Raw genomic sequence first — 21,293 nt, 5'->3', positions numbered from 1 at the left:
GACTGTACTAGAACACTGTAACAAGCATTTCATAAACAAACTGAGAGAAAACAGGGAGAAAAGAAAGACAGGAATAAAGTTTGGGATGATGGGAAGTAAATGTAGCAAGACCGTTGCTGAGAGAGATGTTATCGGTGCAGTGACGGTGGTGTGAGTGTGCTACTTCAGATCACATGACGCTCCCCGATGACCACACTCATGACTCAGACCAGTTCTCTGTTTACTGTCAATTATAATCATCTTGATTATTTACTGTCTGAGTTGGCTAACATGAGAGGTCACAGTGTCAACAGACATACAAAAAAGATTAAACGTGGAACTGTAGTGTGCACACTTGGATAAAAATACACACACAATCAGACGAAGGCATTATTGGGTAAAGACCGCATAATAAACAGTTACAGGCATATTCTCCCAATTCGTTTTTTTTTACTGGAAACCCCTTTTCACACAATAAAGGGACAGAAAACAGAGTTAGGAAATAGAAGCCGCAGTGAGGGGTAGCTGTGGCAGGGGGGAGGAAACTTTCAAAATAAAAGGGAGTAAAAAATATTTTGTCTTTCATAATTTCAAAAGTTTTATTTATCACAGATGAAACCTGGATCTCTTTAAAAGCTTTCCTCACATGTTCCAAAAGACAAATGTAATTTTAAATATATTATTCGGCCCAGTCGCAAGAAGATATGTTGGCAAATACTTTACATTTGGACATTTCATATGTATCATATCAACATTTCCACAGTGATGTAAAATATGAGCTCACTTTGTCATGGGGAGGTGGAGGGGATGTAGATGCCAATCGCCAGACTACTGTTCGAGACCAACAAACAACAAAACCAGTTGTTTTTTTAGCAAGAAATCGCTGCCTTTCCAGTGGCAAACGAGGGTGTTTTGTAGCAGCATGTTGGTGTCTTTCCATCGGCTTTACAGGCTCCAAACATGAGTGTTTCTTGTGACTCGTCAGTGGGATTAATGGTACAAAAAGTGCTTGTGTTTTTTTGTTTTTTTTACTGAAATATTGCTGCTTTTCCTGCTGGGATTGTGCGCCCAAAACTGGGTATTCCAAGCCAGTGGTTCCCAACTGGTGGGTCGCGGTCCAAAAGTGGGTTGTGGACCGCAAGTAACTCTGAAACGTGGCAAGTTTGTAAAAATCACACTTCATTTTAAGTATAGTGAATTTCTGGCACAGTGCTTTTATTCTGAAGTGCTGTTTCCTGCTGTAGAGTGAGTGACTAACAGACAGCTACTTAACAAAAACAGCAAACTAGCTTGACGACATGGCCAAACACAAGTATGATGCTAGTGCCTGCCTAAACATAGCACACGCCACAACACAAGCGCTGGAACCGGCATTTTCAAACCTGAATGACTACCGGTATCTTGTGTCGCTACTATGCGTGACGTATGCCTGCACGTCAGCCACGCCGATTTGCTTTAAGTGTTGTCTCATTTCTTAGGGAAAGATCTCTACCCTAATATTCCTCACTTCCCTCATCAAGGGTTATCTCGCAAACGAGGGCACTCAATACCAAGTGGAAGATTTAAGGGATAGAAATGGGATTGGGCCTAAATGTCTTATACTGGACGTTGACCCTGTGGCTAGACCAGTTGGGAACCACGGCTCTAAGCCAAAACATGATCTTTTCCTTACCATAACTAGTGTTGGGGAGTAACTATTTATATGTAACTAGCTATATGCAACTGAATTACAAAGTAAATGTAATCATTATCTGTTACTGAGGAAAGAAAGTAATCAAATGACAGTTACAAATCAAAATGTTGGTGATTACAAAGGGGTTAAATCTGAATATATTCATTTCAGTAAAAAGTTTATATTTAGAATATAAAAATTTGCTACATAATATTGTGCAAATGTAACATATTGGTGGTTATTAGAAATGTGTAATGCCAATTTTTTCTGCTGAGTGGGTTGTACTATTTTAATACAGTGATTTGTTCTTTAGTGTATCCCAGGAGCAGGCTGTGAAGAGAACTCTCTTTCTCTAAGTAATCTTAGACTTGAGACAGGGTGGCATTCTGCCCACACAGCGGTCCTCTGTCACGTATGCATACATGCTAACGTGACAACGCTGACACAGGCTGTATGGAAGCACACTGTTCCCCACCAAAACACTGAGAACCCAGTCTGACTGAAGCACAAACACACACACACATGCAGACACACAGGCAACAGAAGGTGTATGTGTTATGCTTGTGTTTACTGAAGTGTCATGGGGAGGGCTGGACACAACACACAGGCTAAAATGAAAGAGAGCACAGACACACAGTGATCCTTTTGCAGACTACATGTCTGCACACTAACACCCATCGCCCTGCATGAATTCCATCTGTTATAACACTTTGAATATCAGCAGGGTTTACTAGGATCTCTTTATGGCAATTCATTTGAGCACTGACCCACATTTCATGAAAGGGGCAAAGACCAATAGACGCAAACAAGGACGGGGCAGGAGGAGAGTCAGGGAGTTGGGGTCAGGATGGAGACAGACTGAGTGATGACTGGAGGGCTGATTTGGCTTTATATGTGCGTTTGTGTGTGTGTGAAAACGAAACACATTGCTGGTCTGCTGACACTGGTCCGACACACAGGCTGAAATAGAACAATACAAACAACATCAGCCAGGGTTCCTGCTGCACAAACATTCCCAGAGCGTTAAGCCCACGGCTCAGCTAAAAACACTACCGGAGGGGGAAACGAGACAAGCTCAAACCATTAATACAGCCTATTTCTCTTTTACTCTCTCCCATTATTGTCTCCCTTTCTGGTAGAGTTCTTCACCCATTCCCCGGTGCATCCCTCTCTCTTCCTCTCGCTGAAAGCATAACTCTGCTCTGGCCAAATCACACGGACTCTTAAACTCTTCTGATGTGATAAAAATCCCCCCAAGACTATCACAACTTTGAGAAGTCATAACTCATATCTTGATCAAAACGGCTAGAACTCACAGGTGCGATAACACAAATCAAATCAAATATAACGGCTCCACTGAGGGTTTTGCAAGACAGTCCTGTATGACTGGGGGCTGAGATAGTGTTGGAGAAGGCGTGAGAGGGCATGGATTGATTGCTACACCAAAGTCAGGCTAGAGTAAACTCCATTTCTCTAACCTACTGCATCCTGCTTGAATCCATACCTTATCTCCCCTGAGTTTAATGGACCACCTTCACTTCCCAGAATTCTTAGGGTCACAAACTGTGTTCTCCTCGCACATTAAGCATCCTCCTCGACAACTGAAGGCAGCAGCTCGAGGATGTTTCTCACACTTTCCTGTTTGCATGGATCATTTCTTTACAAGAGCGCCTAATGAGATGAGGTAAAACTCTCAGTTATTTCAGGGTGTTATATTTTAGGTCAGCATGAGGTTTCTAAACGTTGGCAGCTGTTTCTAAAGTGATTATCACCTTTGAGGCCCATATCCCAGGTGGGTCTTGTAAAATAAAGACGACAGCATCATTGACAATCCTGTCTTCTCAGTTAAGGATGACAGTGTGCCACAGAGGGTACACACACCAATGTTTGACCGGCCTCTCTGATAAGTAATGGTCTACGTCTGGCAGTAAATCCTCAGACGCCCCCCACACTCGCCTTCGTGCACCGTGAAAATGTCTCTCTTCCTCATCCTCTCCCGTCATGTCTGTCCTTCCTGAACAGATGGTAAACACATCACTAATGCCTCGCCTGTCTGTTTGTCTGTGCTGTGATGCAGCGCAGAGCCTAGCTGCTAAACAAGGACTAAACACATCACTGGCAGAGAGGCACTGCTTCTCCAAACACCACTAAGACCGTGAGAATCACAGTGTCGCTGTTTGCTTGATGGTCTAAGTGCCCAAGTATCCAAAGTGTACCACGTAGCTCATATTAACCATTTATTCCTCAGCTTCAGCACTGTGTTTTAAAGGTGTAATTTTCCCCCAACTACAGTATACACTAGTCTGAAGTAGTCTCACACTGACAGCGGGGGCGGAAAGTTGCTAAGTACATTTACTCAGGTACTGTATTTAAGCACAGTTTTGATGCTCTTTCCATTTCTTATTCCTCTACATTTCAGAGGGAATATACTGCACTTCTTACTCCACATAAAGAACGTATCCCTCTTGAAAAGATTGCACATGGTCTCAGAGAAGTATACAACACCTTTCTCAGAATTTGGCAGTCTTATCTACAATATATAGGACGCCTCTTTAAAACAAATAACTTTTTGTTAGTGTAGTGTAGTCTCTCTTTGGGTTTGCACTGACTTTTTTTTGTTGGGTTTATGCCGGAAGAGTAGGGGATTGTGCTTTTTGTGTTTTGTGTTCTATAATTTGTTAAAAATGTAAAAAAAAAAAAGTATTCCAAAACATAAAAAAACTATTAAATTATGATGCATAATACAAAATGCAATTACCCAGCATATACAATCTGGGTTTAAATGATTAGGCAATTATCAGAAAATTAGTCATCAACTGTTTTGATAACTGAATAATCCTCTCTTTGTGCATGACTTCCAAACATTTCATGGTCTTAGCTTCTCAAAAGTGGTGATTTACTGCTCTTTCTTGTCTTAAATTACAGTAAACAGAATAAGAATAATAAATTTGAGGTTTGGACTGTTGGTTGGACAAAACAAGACGTGAGGATGTTACATGAAGATGAGCTCGGGGCATTTCTCACTATTTTCTTACGTTTTACAGAACAAACAATTAATCGATTGATCAAAAAAAGGCAGCTAGCCATGGTGTTAGCTATTTTCATGTAGGTCAGTAAATCCATCCCTTTGATCTAGACTGTAACATCTCAAAAACTTTGTAAATGGCGTGCCATGAAACTTACTATACCTGCTAAACATCAGCTTGTTACTGTATTATACCAATGTTATTCCAATCCCAGCTGACACTGGGTGAGAGGCGGGTTCACCTTGGACAGGTCCAGACTATCACAGGGCTGACACATAGAGACAGACAACCATTCATGCTCAAATTCAACTCCTAGGGGCAATTTAAAGTCGCCGGTTAAACTAAGCTGCATGTCTTTGGACTGTGGGAGGAAGCCAGAGAACCCAGAGACAACCCACGCTAACACGGGGTGAACATGCAAACTCCACACAGAAGGGCTGGCCTGAACTGGTCTCGAACTGAGAACCCTTTTCCTGTGAGGCAACAGTACTAACCACTGCATCATTGTGCCACATTTAGCATTAGCATTTAGCTAATTTAAGCATTATCTGACAACAAAGATGCCAGCAAGATATGTACACAACAAATTCACAGATGTGAAGAAAAATCAAAAACTTAAGAGGTTCATCATGCTTGCAGATACTGAGGTTGGTATGACCAGGTTATGTGTCTCCAACCAGCAAAGAGGCTCTTGGGAGGTGATTACAGCTCAGTGCATCTGAAAAGATACATACTACTGTTTATGTACACAGTGTATGTTGACAGATAGTACACATTTTGGGTATGTAGTGCATATGTGTTAGAAACAAGGCAACCTTTGTGTATTTTTTACAGTAGTTTAATGGTTGTTTAAGTCATGTTAATGGGTTTTAATGACAAATGATTTTAACATATAGGGATATTGACTTTTTTAAACGCGTGATGAGCAGTAAGTCTACACTAAACTCGGTCTTTGTCATAGCTTGGCCACCTCCACTGATGTTAATGTCAGTGGACAAAATATTGCAAACAACTTTCTCTATAATTTAATGCAGTGCAACATCACCACGCACTACAGCCTCCAAAATGGCCACAGAGCTGTGTCAGCACTTCTTAGTCCCAACACAAACTGACTATGCTTCATAAATGTAAGATTTACTGCTGGGCTCCTGTGTTGAATAACGTCAAATTTAGTTGGGTGTAGTGTGGCTTAAGGAATTTGTGTTCATTATAACCAGTCATGGACAAAATTGTTTTATTCTGTAATATATGATGACATATTTGACCAAATGCTTTCAGCAAAAGTTTTGTCTATTCAAAGAAATAAAAAAGGACACATTAAAGTATGAGCAGCGTCAGCCGACTGCAGGCTGCAGTAATGCAAAACTTGCAAAAATAAAAGTGTGATTCTGCAGTTTAACTTCTGTATTGTTATGTTTTAGACAGGATGTGGAGTAGTGGTTAGTGCAGTGTGAATGAGGACATCTGAACTTGTGATACCCGTAGCCCAGATGTGCCGTGCGTGTTTAATATGTCATTTGAGTCAATCCTTTATTTTCTCCACAACTAACTCCTAATAACCACAATAAGCAACTGAAAATTATTTGAAAACTTATGACAGTTTCAACACAAACATGACCACCCAAAGTGAATGCGCATTCACCAAATCGTAATTCATTATGCCTCTCAAACACACAATACACAGCATGTAAAAGGCCATAAACCTTGTCACTGTCATGTCTGGAGTTATGACACAAGAGGAGCAGATATCTCTGCTGTGACGGCACTCACAACACAAAGACATCACAACTGCAAACATAAAAGAGAGAGCACAAAGCGTCTTAAATAACTCAGAACAGAAGAAAAAACAGTGGGGTGGAGAAGATGGAGAGTAAAGGAGCAAGAGAATGGGAGGAGGGGGTTTGAGGGGGCACATGGCGGGCGTATGAGAGACCAGTCTCCACCTCCTCCTCCTCCAGCCCCTCCATCCCTCCTCCCGCTCATAATTAGCAGTTCGGCGTTGGTGCTCGTTTTGGGTTACTTTCATTCCTTTTCACATTTCCATGAAAACAGCAGTGGGGACAAACAGGCCCACATGTGTTTCCAAGTGCACCAGAACAATAGAAGAAGAAAAGTGGGCCATATGAGTTCACTCCAGATGAAAGCTAGAGCGGGAAAAACACAGGAATTAGTGAGGTTTTCCCTCGCATGTTTTCAAATCAAGTTTTCCTATTGGATAAAATGCAGCATGGAAGGCTGGAAGAGCTTAGTTTTGGCTTCAATTGGCAAACACCGTGACAGGCAGTGGAAAGTTTTCAATGAAACTATCGAAATGCAATAACCCACATGTTCACGTTACTTCAACACATTCTGTGTATTCATGTCATGTGCACATCTTTCTGTGTGCTGTATCTAGCAAACGTGTGGGTAATCAGTCTCTATTTGTCATAATTGCCCTAAACATAACCAGTATTTTGGCATCTGTTCTGAGGCACTTCTGACAAATCCGTTCGCAAATATTTTTTCGATGCGTACATGTTCACATAGGCCGCTCTGGTTTCAGTCTCTGACAGGATGTTTGAGCATGTGGATACGGTCTTTCATGCTGCTGTACCAGATACGCCCTTTTGCCCCAAATTTGCAGATATAATGAGACACATTTCTACAAATCAACCAAAACCAATCAAATTGATAATGAAAGATAAAAAGGTTGGGGGAGGAGAAAGACATACACTTAGACGAGGAAAAAGATGTTAAAACCAAGGCAGAAAATACAAATAAAATGGAATGAGAGGATGACAGAAGGACTTTTAACTACCTCCAGACCCCAGCAGAGAGCCTGAAGGGCATTTCTATTCTCTGCACCCCCAATGTCAATCATCAATGCAGGGGAGCAGAGTGGTCTGCTCTCTAAAAATCTCTACACAGATGAGTTTCATTTCAAGCCCATACAACATGAATCCAAGAACAACAAAAGGCAACCTTGCCAAACAAAAGTTGGGAGGCTGTATGCATTTGTTTCCTCCACATAGCTCCTAAAAAATGTAAATACCAGCTCAAGTTGAAAACCAGATACAGCTAATGTTGTCACAACCTATAAAAACTGAAACATTTAAAGGTCCAGTGTGAAGGATTCAGGGGGATATATTGGCAGAAATGAAACAAAATATGATAAGTGGGTCTCCTTTAGTGTATAGTCACCTGAACGGAAGAATCATTGTGTTTTTATTACCTTAGAATGAGTTCTCGTCTACAGAGTTTGCTATATATGTTTATGTCTCTACAAGACAAACCAAACACTAGCTCTAGATAGGACCATTCGGGTTTTCGTGTTGACCACCATAATTCGAAGCCCGCTGCTGATAATTCGGCTCATGGTGAAAACCTCCTGAACATCTGGATCAGAAATAAGATGAGCACACATTAAATTATCAGAGAAAACAGGTGAGCACACATTTGCAGGTGTTGGGCAAGAAGACTGTCTGTGACATGCAGCGCCCGACAGTGCAAGCGTTTCACTCGCATTTGCGACTAAAAATAGGTGCGTGCGAACTGTAAAAAATATTTAGGGGCACATGTGCGCATAAAAAAATCAGCCGAAGCAGCCTATATTTTTGTCAATAAAAAAATATGATAATCTAACCGCAAATGTTGGAGGAACTCCAGCCGCCTTCCCTCTTCCCTCTTCCCCGTGTGACACGGTTATGGGTGGTTTTCCAAGCCACTGTCGGCACAATGAATATAAGTCCCACTGTCGGCAGCGTGGAAATAATTCAAAGTGCGGAGGAGACGGACCAGGTTAAGCGGCGGACCTCCGGGGAAGCCCTCTCCCCTCTCCCCGCAGTGAGGGACCGTTCGCCACGGTACCGCTGCTGGGCAGGGTGGAAATAAGTCCTGCAGAGTTTCAGAGGACCTGGATAATGTTTTAGGATAGTAATAACATTATATAAGATAATCATATTGCAAAGATAATATATATAAGATAATAACTTTAAAGACAAAATTAAATTGCAATACTTTTTCAAAACTTGATTTTACCTTTCTGTACATTTTATATACAAATTCATTAAATCTTTTTCCTTGTAAATGTCTATTTGCATCACGTTTATTACGGAAAACACATTATTTGCTCAATTTACATTGTGCCCCTAGAGTTCTTTGTGCGCTCCTTACTTTTTCAACTTAGGAGCACATGTCCTTACTTTTTCAACTTAGGAGCACATGTGCTCCTTGGGAAAAAAGTTAGCGTCAAGCCCTGACATGCCAAACAAGGTAGGAGAAACACTGATTTGTAAAGTGAAACTGCTTTATTCACTCTTTTAATCACCTGGTCCATTTGTTTTGGAGATGAAGAGACCTCTACGGACAATTTCCCCTCCAGGTAAAAACCTCCCGAACAATAAACACTGAGGGAATTCTAACCAGGAGAAGTTTTGCATGGTTGTAATCTGCAATCCTCACCACTAATTGCCACTTAATCCTCCTAAATCTTACTTACTGGACCTTTAAAGTTGGAGCGAACTGGGGTTTGCATGCTCTAGTTGCTCAAATCAAGTGCTGAGATGCTGTTGGACGTGTCTTAGATTGCTCTACCATGAAACATTCAAACATTTAATCAAATAAAACCTTTAGAGTCAAAGGTCTCTACAGGTCATAGGATAGATTTGAGTTATTGTTGCCAACATGACATATCCATTTGACACACCACTTTCCAAACACTGTCAGAAGTGGTGCACTCACTTAGCTGGTAATAAAGACAACACTGACCCTGTCACAGATACACATATGAAACAAATGGTGCGCCCCACCTGATCATACACTCAAACCACTTGGATCCAGCCTCTAGAGCTATGTGGTTACACGTGGAGCAGTGCCCCAGGGAACTATGGGTAATTAATGACAGAACAAGGGTGGCAGGAGTCTGTCTCTGATTGACCCAGCTTGACCCTTACCGCTCAGTTGCCATAGTGATTGGTCAGCCTCGTTCCCTTTGGTTGACTGGGCGAATCCCTGGGGCGACAAGGTGGTCTGCAGGGTGGGCATGAGTGAACAGAGGGGTTGGGGTGGAAGAGACTGGGGTTTCAGATGGGTACAATTACACGCTATAGCAAAGAGGAGTCCTTGTCCCACCTTTGCTCCACGACCTAAGGGGGTCAGTCCTACTCCCCCCACCTTACCCCACTCATCTCTGATAACAGAATGCAAACTGTTGCCCGTCATTGGCAGTAGGGGGCACCACTAAACTACTGTGTCCCAAAGTGTGTTTGCCAGCAGGAAACTGGCCAAGCAAGTTCTGAGAGATTACTGTCCATGACTCACCAAGCTGAGCATTCATCATCAGTCAGCCAAGCACAGAGAAACTGGAGAGTCATGTGTCCATCTGCAGCGCTAAGAACATGCCAACTCTGCAAAGATTAGCTGGAGAGCAGAGTTACTTTTCGTTTATTTGGCGCTGGTCACTAAAACAGTGGTGCCCATCAGAGAAGATGAATCAGTTACTCTTTGAAATATTTATCAGTGAACAATCCACATGAACCACTCGTCTCACCTGTATAAATTAGATCCACCATGCAGCACTTATTTCATAAGAAAATATGTCACTTTTAAAGCTGGTTCACCTGTTACTCCTGCGATTATCTTCTTCCAAGATAGTGGTGAAGAACACCAGGGGCTGGGTTTTCATTAAAAGAGAAGTATGACTGGTGTGTTGGGTGCACGCAAATTTAATCAGGGCACACAAAGCCAAATTGCTTTCTGTTTTATTTAAATATTCTCTGGCCTGTCTAATCTATGAACACAAAAACACAGAATCCGCCAGAACGTTAGCGTGTCTTGCTTTAAAGAAACAGTTTGTAACTGGTCCCAATAATGCCATCTTCACTTCACCTGTTCCACTGACTTGAGCAGTTTAGATAACAGACACTTGACTGTCCTGCTGTTACTACAGAGGTGAGCAAATCACAGGCACTTGCATCCTTCATGGACTCAAAGTGGTGCCCTGCTGCATAATTAATATAGGGGGGACACTGGAATGGATATTTGGTGGTATTTTTGGTAATTAAAAAAACAGGCCTGTCAGTGGACCGGTGGGTCTGTTGGCCCGGGCCTGTACAACTATAGAGGGAACACTGCTAATATACTCTTCACCCTTAACTGATCAATCACAATGAAATATTCAACCTGGTTAAAAATCTGTAGTCTGGCTCTACAAGGGGTCATTCAGTATCTAAAGAAGACACCATCAAAGGTCCTGGAATGTTTCTCTGTCTCCATTTCAGATCAGACATTCAGACACAAAGACACATGTCCTGTGGGCCGTGACCTTCCCTGGCCTGTGCTCAGCAGGTAGTGACAAATGACCTGATAGTTAATCTGTCCTGAGGTGGAGCTTTTCTACATGGAACACAGAGCCTGTTTGTGACAACAGGAAGTTGAGACACTGTTACCAGATTAAGCACATTAAAGGATGCACATGCATGAATGCATGGATGCACACATGGCTGCACACACACTTACAAGCACATGTGGCTATAGATTCAGATGCAGTACATCGTGGAAAAAGTGGAATATAAACAGTGAGCGGTGACATGTTCAAATGAAGGAAGGGGTCATGTGCCAGTCAGAGGAATATAAAGGTATGAAGTGGTTTGTTGGGCAGCTCCGTCTGGGACACTGGGTCATTGTTGGGCCTCTTGCAACACCCGCCATCTTCCCTAATGGTCAGCTTTTTCTACGGCCCTCCTTGTTAACAATCTGAGGGTGAATGCTGGGCATTGTGGGATTTTCCCCAGTCTGTGGTGTCTTGCTGGAGTGTGCTCAAATGAAGTCTGACGCCAGGAGGCCAAGTCAGCAGACCACACTGACCTGATTCACCGGGGATGGAGAGTGTTAGTGGGTGCACCAAGAGCCCCCCTCTGATTATGTTCCCTAGACCACCTCACCCAAACACTGTAAGATGACAATGCAGTTTGGCACAACTGAGTTCTAGAATGGCTAAACTGTGCTTAAGTGGAGAGAGCAGTGTGGACGATCTCCAAGACAGATCAACCATTTCATTCGGCAAGTTTGGGTCTGAGCAAGTGTGAGAAAAACCTTTGGCCGAGGCTGTGAAAAACATTCAGTTTAAATCCTGCAGAACCCTCAAAAACACACTTTAGTGAGGGGAAAAAACTCCAGGCCACATGAAAAATCCTCCTGACGAGATGGGTTTTGACTCCACAGTTAAACAGCCGCAGTAAACAATAGAGACCAGTACAAAAAACATCCACAGATGCACATATGCAGTGAATGCAACTCTGGCTCGATACAGAACAATGAAGAGCAAAAAAGGCCGCTTAATGTAGAAGAGAAAATGTTTAGTGCATAAACCCTTAGGAGCCCATCTTACTCCCTCAGCTTTAACATTCAGAGAGCTGTAGCTCTATAATTCTACAGCTATTAACACCAAAGCAATTCCTATAAAGTTTCAGTTCAGTGGGCTGAGATATAGATTTAGTAGAAAGATGCTTAGTAGAACATTTAAAATGCAGCACATGCAAATTACTATTGAGCTGAGAAAGTGGAGCCACCGAGGTTTAATATGAGGCAACTTGATTGAGCCTTCTTGTGTTCCTCCATTTTCCACGGCAGACGGATTGAGCACAATCATAGCCAGCAGGATGGCGAGGCGATTAGGGATAAGTAATGCAGAAAGTGGAGCGAGCCAAGCACCTATCTGTCTGAGAGGAGAGAGGTAATGATAACAGGAAGTGAGATGAGTTGGTCTTGCCCTCTGGCCTACCAGCCCATCACCTCTGTTAAAAAGGTCCCCCTCTATAAACAGGCCTCTCTCTGCCTATTAAACAGATAGTACATTAGGGCCTGAGCTGTGTGGAACAATGTAAACACAGCCGTCTCAGGGTACCGGCGCTGAGAGGAGGGGGGAAGGGAGAGGAATACAGCTTGAGATGGGGGCTATTCCTGGGTCTTCCTGGGAGTGAACTCCATCACTGCTCCTCTCTCCCACTGTAATCCTCTCCAACTAAACACAGGAAGGAAGAGATAGGTAAATAACTCACTCTTCTGATAAACCCAACTTTCTTTTAGCTCTGCATTCTCCTCCAGTTTTAGAGGGCTTGTTATGTTATAAAATATAGTGGCGTGGACTTGAGCCGAGCCCAGGAGTTCATGCTGTATTGTGTATGTTACAGTGAGGCGTATGTTTGGAGAACACATAAGAGAGATACAGGGTGAGCATGACACATGATACAGCCATGTGTGAGATTTAAAGGGATTTGGTGACATCAAGCAGTGAGGACTGCAGACTGCAACCAGCTAAAACTTCTCCTGGTTAGAATTTCTCCAGTTTTTATTGTTCAGGAGGTTTTTACCAGGAGCTGAATCATCCGCAGAGGTCTCTTCCTCAACAAAACAAACAGACCAAGTGATTTAAACCTTGAAAAACTGAATAAAGCAGTTTTACATTACAAATCAGTGTTTCTTTGACACTGTTTGGCATGTCAGAGATGGGCCTCCAGCACAGCACCTGCTAATGTGTGCTCAACTATTTTCTCTGATAACTTAAGATCCAGAGGCCGGTTGCACAAAACACCTTAGGTTAAGATTTTCCTTAAAGTCCACGTTAAGGCTTCCTCATAAGTAAATCAGCTGCACAAAACACACTTAAGTCTTCTCCTTAAGAATTCCTTAAAATGTTCACTTTAGTATTTATGGTTTTCTCAGTGTCTTAGTCTTATACTTAAAGGTCACTAGACCCTTGTACAAAAGATCTTGGCAACCAAAACAGGGTAAAAAAAAAACCTTAAGGCACCTCTGACTCTATCTTAACTGCAACATGACCGGGTTTATGGTGATAAATAAAAAAAATTAAAACACCCCAAGAAGAGTGTTCTGCGACCAGGATGGATGCGCTTTTGATTTTACACTATAGATCTGACTGAATTAATTTTCGTTGCAATTTCTTCCTACAATCGTTTTCTATTTTCTGGTATTTAAGGATCAAATGTACTTTGTAGTTTGTGCTTTCTATGATTGTACTCCTCCAGGAGTGTAATATTTCCCTCCTCTGACCAACATGGTTCTTGTATTCTTTTCTTCTGCCATTTTTTCACCTTCTAACTATAAGCCAATTTTGTGAGACCTTTTAAGGGATTCTGTGTAATTGTGTAAGTCCTTCAGCTAAGGACAAATTAAGCCTAAAGTGTCACACTTAAGGAGAAAACTTAAGGTGTTTACACAGCTAAAAACACTAAGCAACTAAGCAGTTTCACCTTAAAAAAAATCTGTGTTTTTCCAATGCTGCTTGTTGTGAAGGGGCTGCTCAATGGTGGCTGACGTGAAAACAAAAAACATCCCTATTTAGAGCCAGTGTTTGGTTTGTCTGTTCTTGGCTGCTTTAGAAACATGGCAGTACAACGTGGCGGACTCTGTGGAGGAGGACCCGCTCCATATGTAGATAAAAAGGGCTCATTCTAAGGTAACAAAAACACTAAGGTCCCGTTTATATGACAACGATTTCAACTGAAAACAGTAACGGTTGGGTTTTGGCCGATCGTTTACACGACAGCGGCGTTTTGGGTGCCTGAAAACGCAACGTTTTGAAAACGGGTTCCAGAGTGCAATTTTTTGGAAACAGCACCGTCTCTGTTGTCATGTAAACTTGCAATATGCAGTTCCTCTGAAAACCTTTTGCACAAGCGCATTACGCTTCAAATCACTAGGCATGCGCGAGAAAGTCAACCATCACAACAACAACAATCACGAGCTCTGTTTGTGCTGCTCACCCTATTGAATTTATCAGCGCTTCCCTATCAAAGTGTAAATTTACTGCAGCAACTCCACCTTGTCGTCTGTCCAGACAAACGTTTTTTCGGTTGCCATTTTGTTTATTTATACATCGTTGTTCTGTGCAGGCGCGTGTTTTCATTGCGAAGTCACACCGCCAATTACTGGCCTGGCATGTATACTGCAGCGTTTTTGGTTATCAAAACGTTGTCGTCTAAACGCGTAACTTTTTTCAAAACGAAAATGAGAAACGATTCTGTTTTCAGTGGATTGTTTTCGTGTAAACATGGCCTAAGATTCTTATTTCGACGTGATTATACACAACAGAAAAAAATACTGATTATATTATGCTCCATGTTTGACAATATAACCCCCTACATTCTACACAATGGACCTTTAAAATGTAGGACAAAGTGTGGTTTGGAGAAAAGGGATGAACAGAGGATGACAGCAGAGAGCCAGAGAGGCCACTTTGTCAAAAGGCAGACAGAAGTTGATCCTGAACCTCCTGTGGCTTGTTCTGTGAGAGGATCTGTGTTGCTTCAGGGTTGAGGGGGCTTCAGAGAGGATACACTGGGGCTGAAAGAGGGGAGAACGTGGTACTGAAAGTGGATGGATGGGGAGACGGTCAGTCCGGGTCAGTCCAGATGTGAGGCTGTTAAACAGTGGGGAAGTGGAGAAGGTCAGTGCTGGACATCTTAGGGCAGTGCCCTGGAGTCATTCACACCCCTTTGTTACAATCACCAGGAAAACACAGTAACCCCCCTGCTGTGGGGCAGCAGGGACACAGCAGAGGTGGAGAATAAGGGGAATGTCTGGGATGTGGGGACAGGCTCCATACCCTGGGGAAAGGCCAATTACAGGCTTAAAGCCCCCTGTCTGTCTGTGGCATGCAGCTCAGATAAGATGAAAGTTGCTTGGGACCAATATCAACATTTTTCCTTCTGTCGCCATAAGAAATGATACAAACCAGATGTTACATACATAACAGCATGTTGAGTATTCTGCCTTCTTATGGCTTTCCATAACAGGAAAATGACAGGTTTCATTGTCAGGCTACTGGCATACTACAGACCGGCAGGTTTGAGCATCTACAGGTCAGAATATGTCCAGGAGAGGTCAGCGGATTAAGGTGAAGGGTTGTGAGTCTTAAGGTCAGCACACACTGACACTGTACTGAGGGGGGATAATGGGGTATGTGAGTCACCAGGCTCCAACGTGGCTATATACTCACTTAAAACAAAAGACATGAACACTTAAAGCAACTTAGGACTCAACATGAAGAATTCTATATAACAAAGCAGCATAAAGTTTAGGAGGTCCTCGTATAGTTATTTGTAGACTGGGGTGAAAGAAGTCCTTACAGCTCCAACATTTTGGACTTGGACTCGACATAGACCCATGGAAAACCTACTCAAACCTGATGTGCACCCAAAGACAGTCAGAACCAATCTGAATAGAACTAAGTATAGTTAGACCAAAACCTAAAATAACCTTCAAACAACAAGACCAAAACGCAGAGAGAAAACCAACACTGGCAGCAGATGTTCCACCATTCAAGGAGCAGTTACAGTTGAAAATAGATGTACACATTACACGTTACCTGAGTTTGACAGTTCTCATTCTTCATCGTGTCAAAAAACACCTTTCTTTTATGTGTTGATTGCATGTAATCAACACAAGAGAGCTGATATTCCACTCGACTACACATAACAAGAGCTAGACTGATAAATCAGTGAGGCTAAAATATATTGGCTCCTATTAGCTTATTGCAGGTATATCAATATTGGCTCATCATTGGTTCATTTATTCTTTTACAGTTCTCCTTACACATGGAATAATCTGTGAAAGACCTTAAGCTTGGATACTCTGCCGCCCTTATGGCTGTTTAAATGCCTTTTTTCTGACTTTTCTGAAATGGCTAAAAACATCACATCATGATTTTTAGAAATGCAAAGCTGTCATGAAATCAGGCATTTAATGTTACCCCAAAAACCTTGTGAAACCATGGAGGGAAAGGATAATGGAACCTAAACCAGCCTCATTTGTAATTGTGATACGAGCCATCTCAGTGTAGGTGACTCAGTTACAAGTGGACCTGTAAAGACCTCTGTAAAGATTAGTTGCTAGAGTATTTTTTTTCATATCCTGGTAGAGGATGACAATTTCAGAACAACTCATTTGGATTTTATCTTGTGTGAAGTTAATACTGAGGACAAATGACCAGCTTTCATTGTGTATATGAGGCATTTTTCCACTTCTGTAAATTAATGTTAAGGGGATTAGGTTTGGGTTCATAGATTGTTTTTAACTTACATACACAGTTTTTCAGACTTGAACACAAACACACGGTAGAGACGGAGATAAGGACGAGGCCGGCAGCTTTAGTGACTCATGGGAGAGCGGGGACATACGGCTGTGCTGTGACCAGTAATAACTCGGAGCTTGAATGTTTGCAGAGTCCTGCCCCAGTAATCCCAGCAGAGTAAAGCAACAGGCCGGGGTGAGAGAGGTTAGCTCCTCTCTACTGCACTGCTGTCATCACTACCATGTTCAGTGATGTGACAGCTTAATGAACAGTAGGCGTGCACAGCACACCCAAAGACAATACTAGCCTTAAAAGTCTGTTAATACACACACACACACACACACACACACACACACACACACACATAAAAATGCAGCTGCAACTTGTCAGCTCTCTCTGGGAGGGATGTACAGTAGTAGTGTACATGTTTAGTTTGGTGAGGTAGAGCCTCTGGCTGGGCCGCTGATGGGAAGGTTGTATGCCTGTGATGTTCTGGGAAGTGGTGAAAGAGTGAGTCTGTTAAGTTTTTGCCTTGGCTGCACCACCCGTGTCCAGCACTGAACACGTCTAGCACACATTCTGCAACTGCGGGCTGGAGCTGGACCAAACCCGCTCAATCTGACCCATTCAGACAGTAACCCGGTTACATGCCAGACAGCCAGGAACCGGGGCAACGGGGGGGTGAAGGTGCGGGCAGGGTGGCAGTGCCAGCCAAGAAGATATCTAGCCATCTCCCACAAATATCAGTGCTATATTGAGGAGGTAATAAATCCAGCAGTCTCTGTAAAGGCAGTCTAAACTGTGAGTATCACACTAACCACATTTAAATTAATGTCCAACTAATAAAACCACATCTGAGCCTCGATCCTATTAACCTCCCAGCTGCAAAACCCTCACAGGTATTGCCTTTCAAGTAAAGGCTACCATTAAAAAATCTGCAAAAGCACACTTCATTTCCGAAGACCTTTTTATGTATTACAGCATATTTCAGCATTACCTCATGAGCAAAAAAGTTGTCTAGGTCACAAAGTAGCTATTACACAGCATTTTATACCGACAAACTGTGTGCGTAATTGTTTGGAAAGGCATAAACTAGGCCCTGAACCCAATGGCCCTTTGCCTCAGTATGGCTACTACCCACTCGAGTGCACCACAGAGGCCTGAATAAACTCACACTGTCCACCAGCGACGAAGCGTCCAGCTCTGCCCAGTCGTATCCACAGCAGCCCTCACACACTCAGGCAGAGCAAACACAGCCCAACCGCCAGGGCAGAGCTGAAAGGCATTTCATCCCGCCATTTTGTAATGTAATTAACTTCTCTCTGTCCATGTTGAGCCAAAAAAGAAGAGGAAAAAAAAACCTCACATGGAAATTAAATAAACAGACAGGGCACAGAGGACACACAACTCATTTCCCTTAATACCTCAATAAAACTCAGGCCCGTTTTGATTGCAAACACCAACTCTCGCATCGCGCTCAAGGCTCGATTATGAGATTTGATTCATGAAGAATGTCATTTTGAACCCACGCCAGGTGCTATATATACCATCCTGATGCTAAATACAACAGCAGTCTGTTATTAACATAGTCATCGTGAGTTTAACGAGACCCAGTTCCACCTGAAGACACAGTCACCTACAAACCCTGTAGTTAGGAGACTGCAACTACAAAAGAGTGGTGAGAAAGTTGTACTTTAAATTATCCAGGTACAGCAGACAACCATGGGGGAGTGGATCAAAGCGGAGTCATGAAGTAAATGGATACTGGAACTATAAGCCCTAAAGTCTTCTTCCTTTATTTAATAAACCAACGATGGCCCCAGCTGAGGACCAAGGTTTATGAGGTTGTTTTCAAATTCCAATTTGGCATGGGGCACTGCTGCGAGCTTGTTTTATTTTTCCGTGATTTCGTTTAATAAGTTCCTAAATACTCTGCTGTCCCCCTGCTTGCTTTACAGCTTCAGGAACATAAAGCGACTCTGTGAAAAAAGCAAGGTAAGAAAAGGAGAAGATGGCTTTAGTATTCTTTAGCTCACGGTGCAGAGTATGGCATTATGCAGCTCGGTGCTCTGTGTGTGTGAAACTCCCTAAAATCAGTTGATCACTGCTAAAAGAGCTGATGTGATGACTGGCTGCTCTGTTTTTTTATTTATTCTTACACTCTCCCCTCTGTCTCTCCATCAGACTTGCCCTCTGACCTTTCCACAGTCAAACACACGTGTACATCTGCCCCTGTCCGCCCCCGTAAACTAGACCTCTTCCATCTCTCAACTAAAAAGCCCCTAAACAACATGATGGAAAATCTGAGTTTTTTGCAGTGTTTACTGGATCTGAATGTTTTCCTTACAAACACAACTGACCTTGTTTATGAAGGAGAGGAATCTGCGTTTTTTCCCCCCTCTGTCAGTTTAACACAACATTCTGGCCGCCATCTAGTGAACCGCAAGCACCCACTTACCTGCTGAGCATCGGTAATAAAATATTTACCCGAAGGGGAAGATGTGAAAGAATAATCACCGGGTTAATTACAAATTGCCAGTGAATGTGCTGTTTTTCTGCTTAATGCTGTCAGTGTAGCATTGGGCCTCATGCAGCAACATCTTCTAAAATTTCTCTTATATTTTTCTCTTAATTTTCTGAAGTCAACTCCAGATGCACCAAACATTCTTAACCATCCAAATCTGCTCTTACTCAGGTGTGTCGAAAATCCCACTTCATCATGAGTAACCCCTAAACACTAGGGCGGGTGTTGTGCCATGGGCAAAAAATAATCTGGAACATGCTCAAAAAAGGCTGTAAGAAGAAGCAGTTTTGCTGTAGTGGAATCGACATGCTGTTAAGTAAACTTAAACAACGTAAATGTGAAAAGTGCTGGTGTTACAGGAAAATCAAAAACCCAGCAATGGCAAAACATTTGTGATGTTGTAACTGCCATGTCAGCAGCAGTGGTGGTGAAGTGTTCAGATCCTTTACTTAAGTAAAAGTACTAATACCACACTGTAAAAATACTCTGTTACTAGTAAAATCCTGCATTTAAAATGTGACCTGAGTAATAGTGTGTAAGTTCAATTTGGAAACTTAAAAGTCCATTGTGTCGGATTTAGGGGCATCAATTGGCAAAAATGGTATATAGTTCCTAACTATGTTTCCATTAGTTTATAACAGGCATGTCCAAAGTCTGGCCAAGGGGCCAATAAAATATACTATATGTGGCCTATCACACAATATTAGTTAAACAATAAACTTCATTTTGCATTTTTTCTGTTCACATCAGGACGGCAGGACTATCACACAGATTGTAGACATGCACCAAGCACAAACTACGCAGATGGAACTGTTGTGTTTTCATGAACAGATGATAAACAAGCTAACGAACAGTTACATAGCAGCAGACATTACCTGCTAGATAACAGACATGGCCACAGCAAAAAAGTGTGAAGTCCACAGTGAGGGGCGCCACTTTCAGGAGCGGTGGAAGGTTGACTATTTTTTCAGTGAAAGATGAAACAGTTGCATTTGTCTCATTTGTATATGTATATGATTTCTTTTACTAACCCATATGATGTGAGAAGCAGCTGGCCCTCGTCCAGAAACCTTTGGACACCCCTGGTTAATAATCACCTGATAATTAGAATCATAGCATTTTCGTAACCTTTGAATGAGCCGTTTATATCTACATCCTCCTCCACAGAGTCCACCATGTTCTACAGTAGCGCACAACGGACAAACCAAACACTGGCTCCAGATTGGCCCACTTGCTTTTTTTCGCATTGGCTATTGTAGTTCTCCTACACACTTGGAACATGGAAGAAGGTTCAGTTCAGCAAACTCACCAATAGATGCTTCTAAATCCTACACACTGGACCTTTTAGAATTACAAGTAAAAGTACTCTGTGCACATTTTGAATTTTTATTTCAACATCGGAACATAATTAGAGTCCTTGGCGTCTAGACTCCGGCCTCATCGCTCCCCGCAGATATGTTTACATGAGAAATTGGGGAGTGATGATTAAATATTTCCCCTCTTAGCCAGAGCCTGCAGGTGGATGCTGGGGTGGAGGTGGGGCTGAAAGAGCGAGCAGCAGTACACGGCAGCAGTGGCATAGACGAGGCAAAGGAAGAGCTGGGAAGGTTTTGCAGCTTAAATAGTTGAGTGCCTGAACCAGCTCGTAGACTTTGCTCCATTTAATGAACCAAAATAATTAAAACAATTAGAAAAGAAAGCATTAGGTCTGAATATTTGATAAGCTGAAATGCTTTTGCAGGAAAAATGACTAAAACAATTATCAAAATAGTTGCCAATTAATTTTCTAATCAACAAATTGTTTCAGCTGCACTTCTATATTTTCATGTGGTCTCTGCTCAAAAATCTTAATTTGTAAAGTGTTCATGCAATTTTTAGTGTTGCTCAAAGCTGAAACTGTGTCCTCACGTTGTCTCAGTGTGAAAACAAGATGTTTTTCTCTTATCTTGGCAAGAGTGCTCTCGACCACTCGAAAAATTTTGCCTTACCTAAGAGAAGAGCAAACATAAGAAAACATTCCTG

The 21,293-nt window shown here is 42.3% G+C and overlaps 1 protein-coding gene across 1 annotated transcript in view; it reads right to left on the bottom strand.

Moving 5' to 3' along the window:
- scfd2 (sec1 family domain containing 2) overlaps positions 1-21,293 on the bottom strand; it is a 127,025-nt gene that overhangs the window by 83,685 nt on the left and 22,047 nt on the right. The gene's annotated exons all lie outside the window — the stretch shown is intronic.

This window comes from Epinephelus moara, chromosome 10 (genome assembly GCF_006386435.1).
Source record: "Epinephelus moara isolate mb chromosome 10, YSFRI_EMoa_1.0, whole genome shotgun sequence".
NCBI classification, from domain to species: Eukaryota; Metazoa; Chordata; class Actinopteri; order Perciformes; family Serranidae; genus Epinephelus; species Epinephelus moara.
This window is presented reverse-complemented; position numbering and strand designations above follow the sequence as displayed.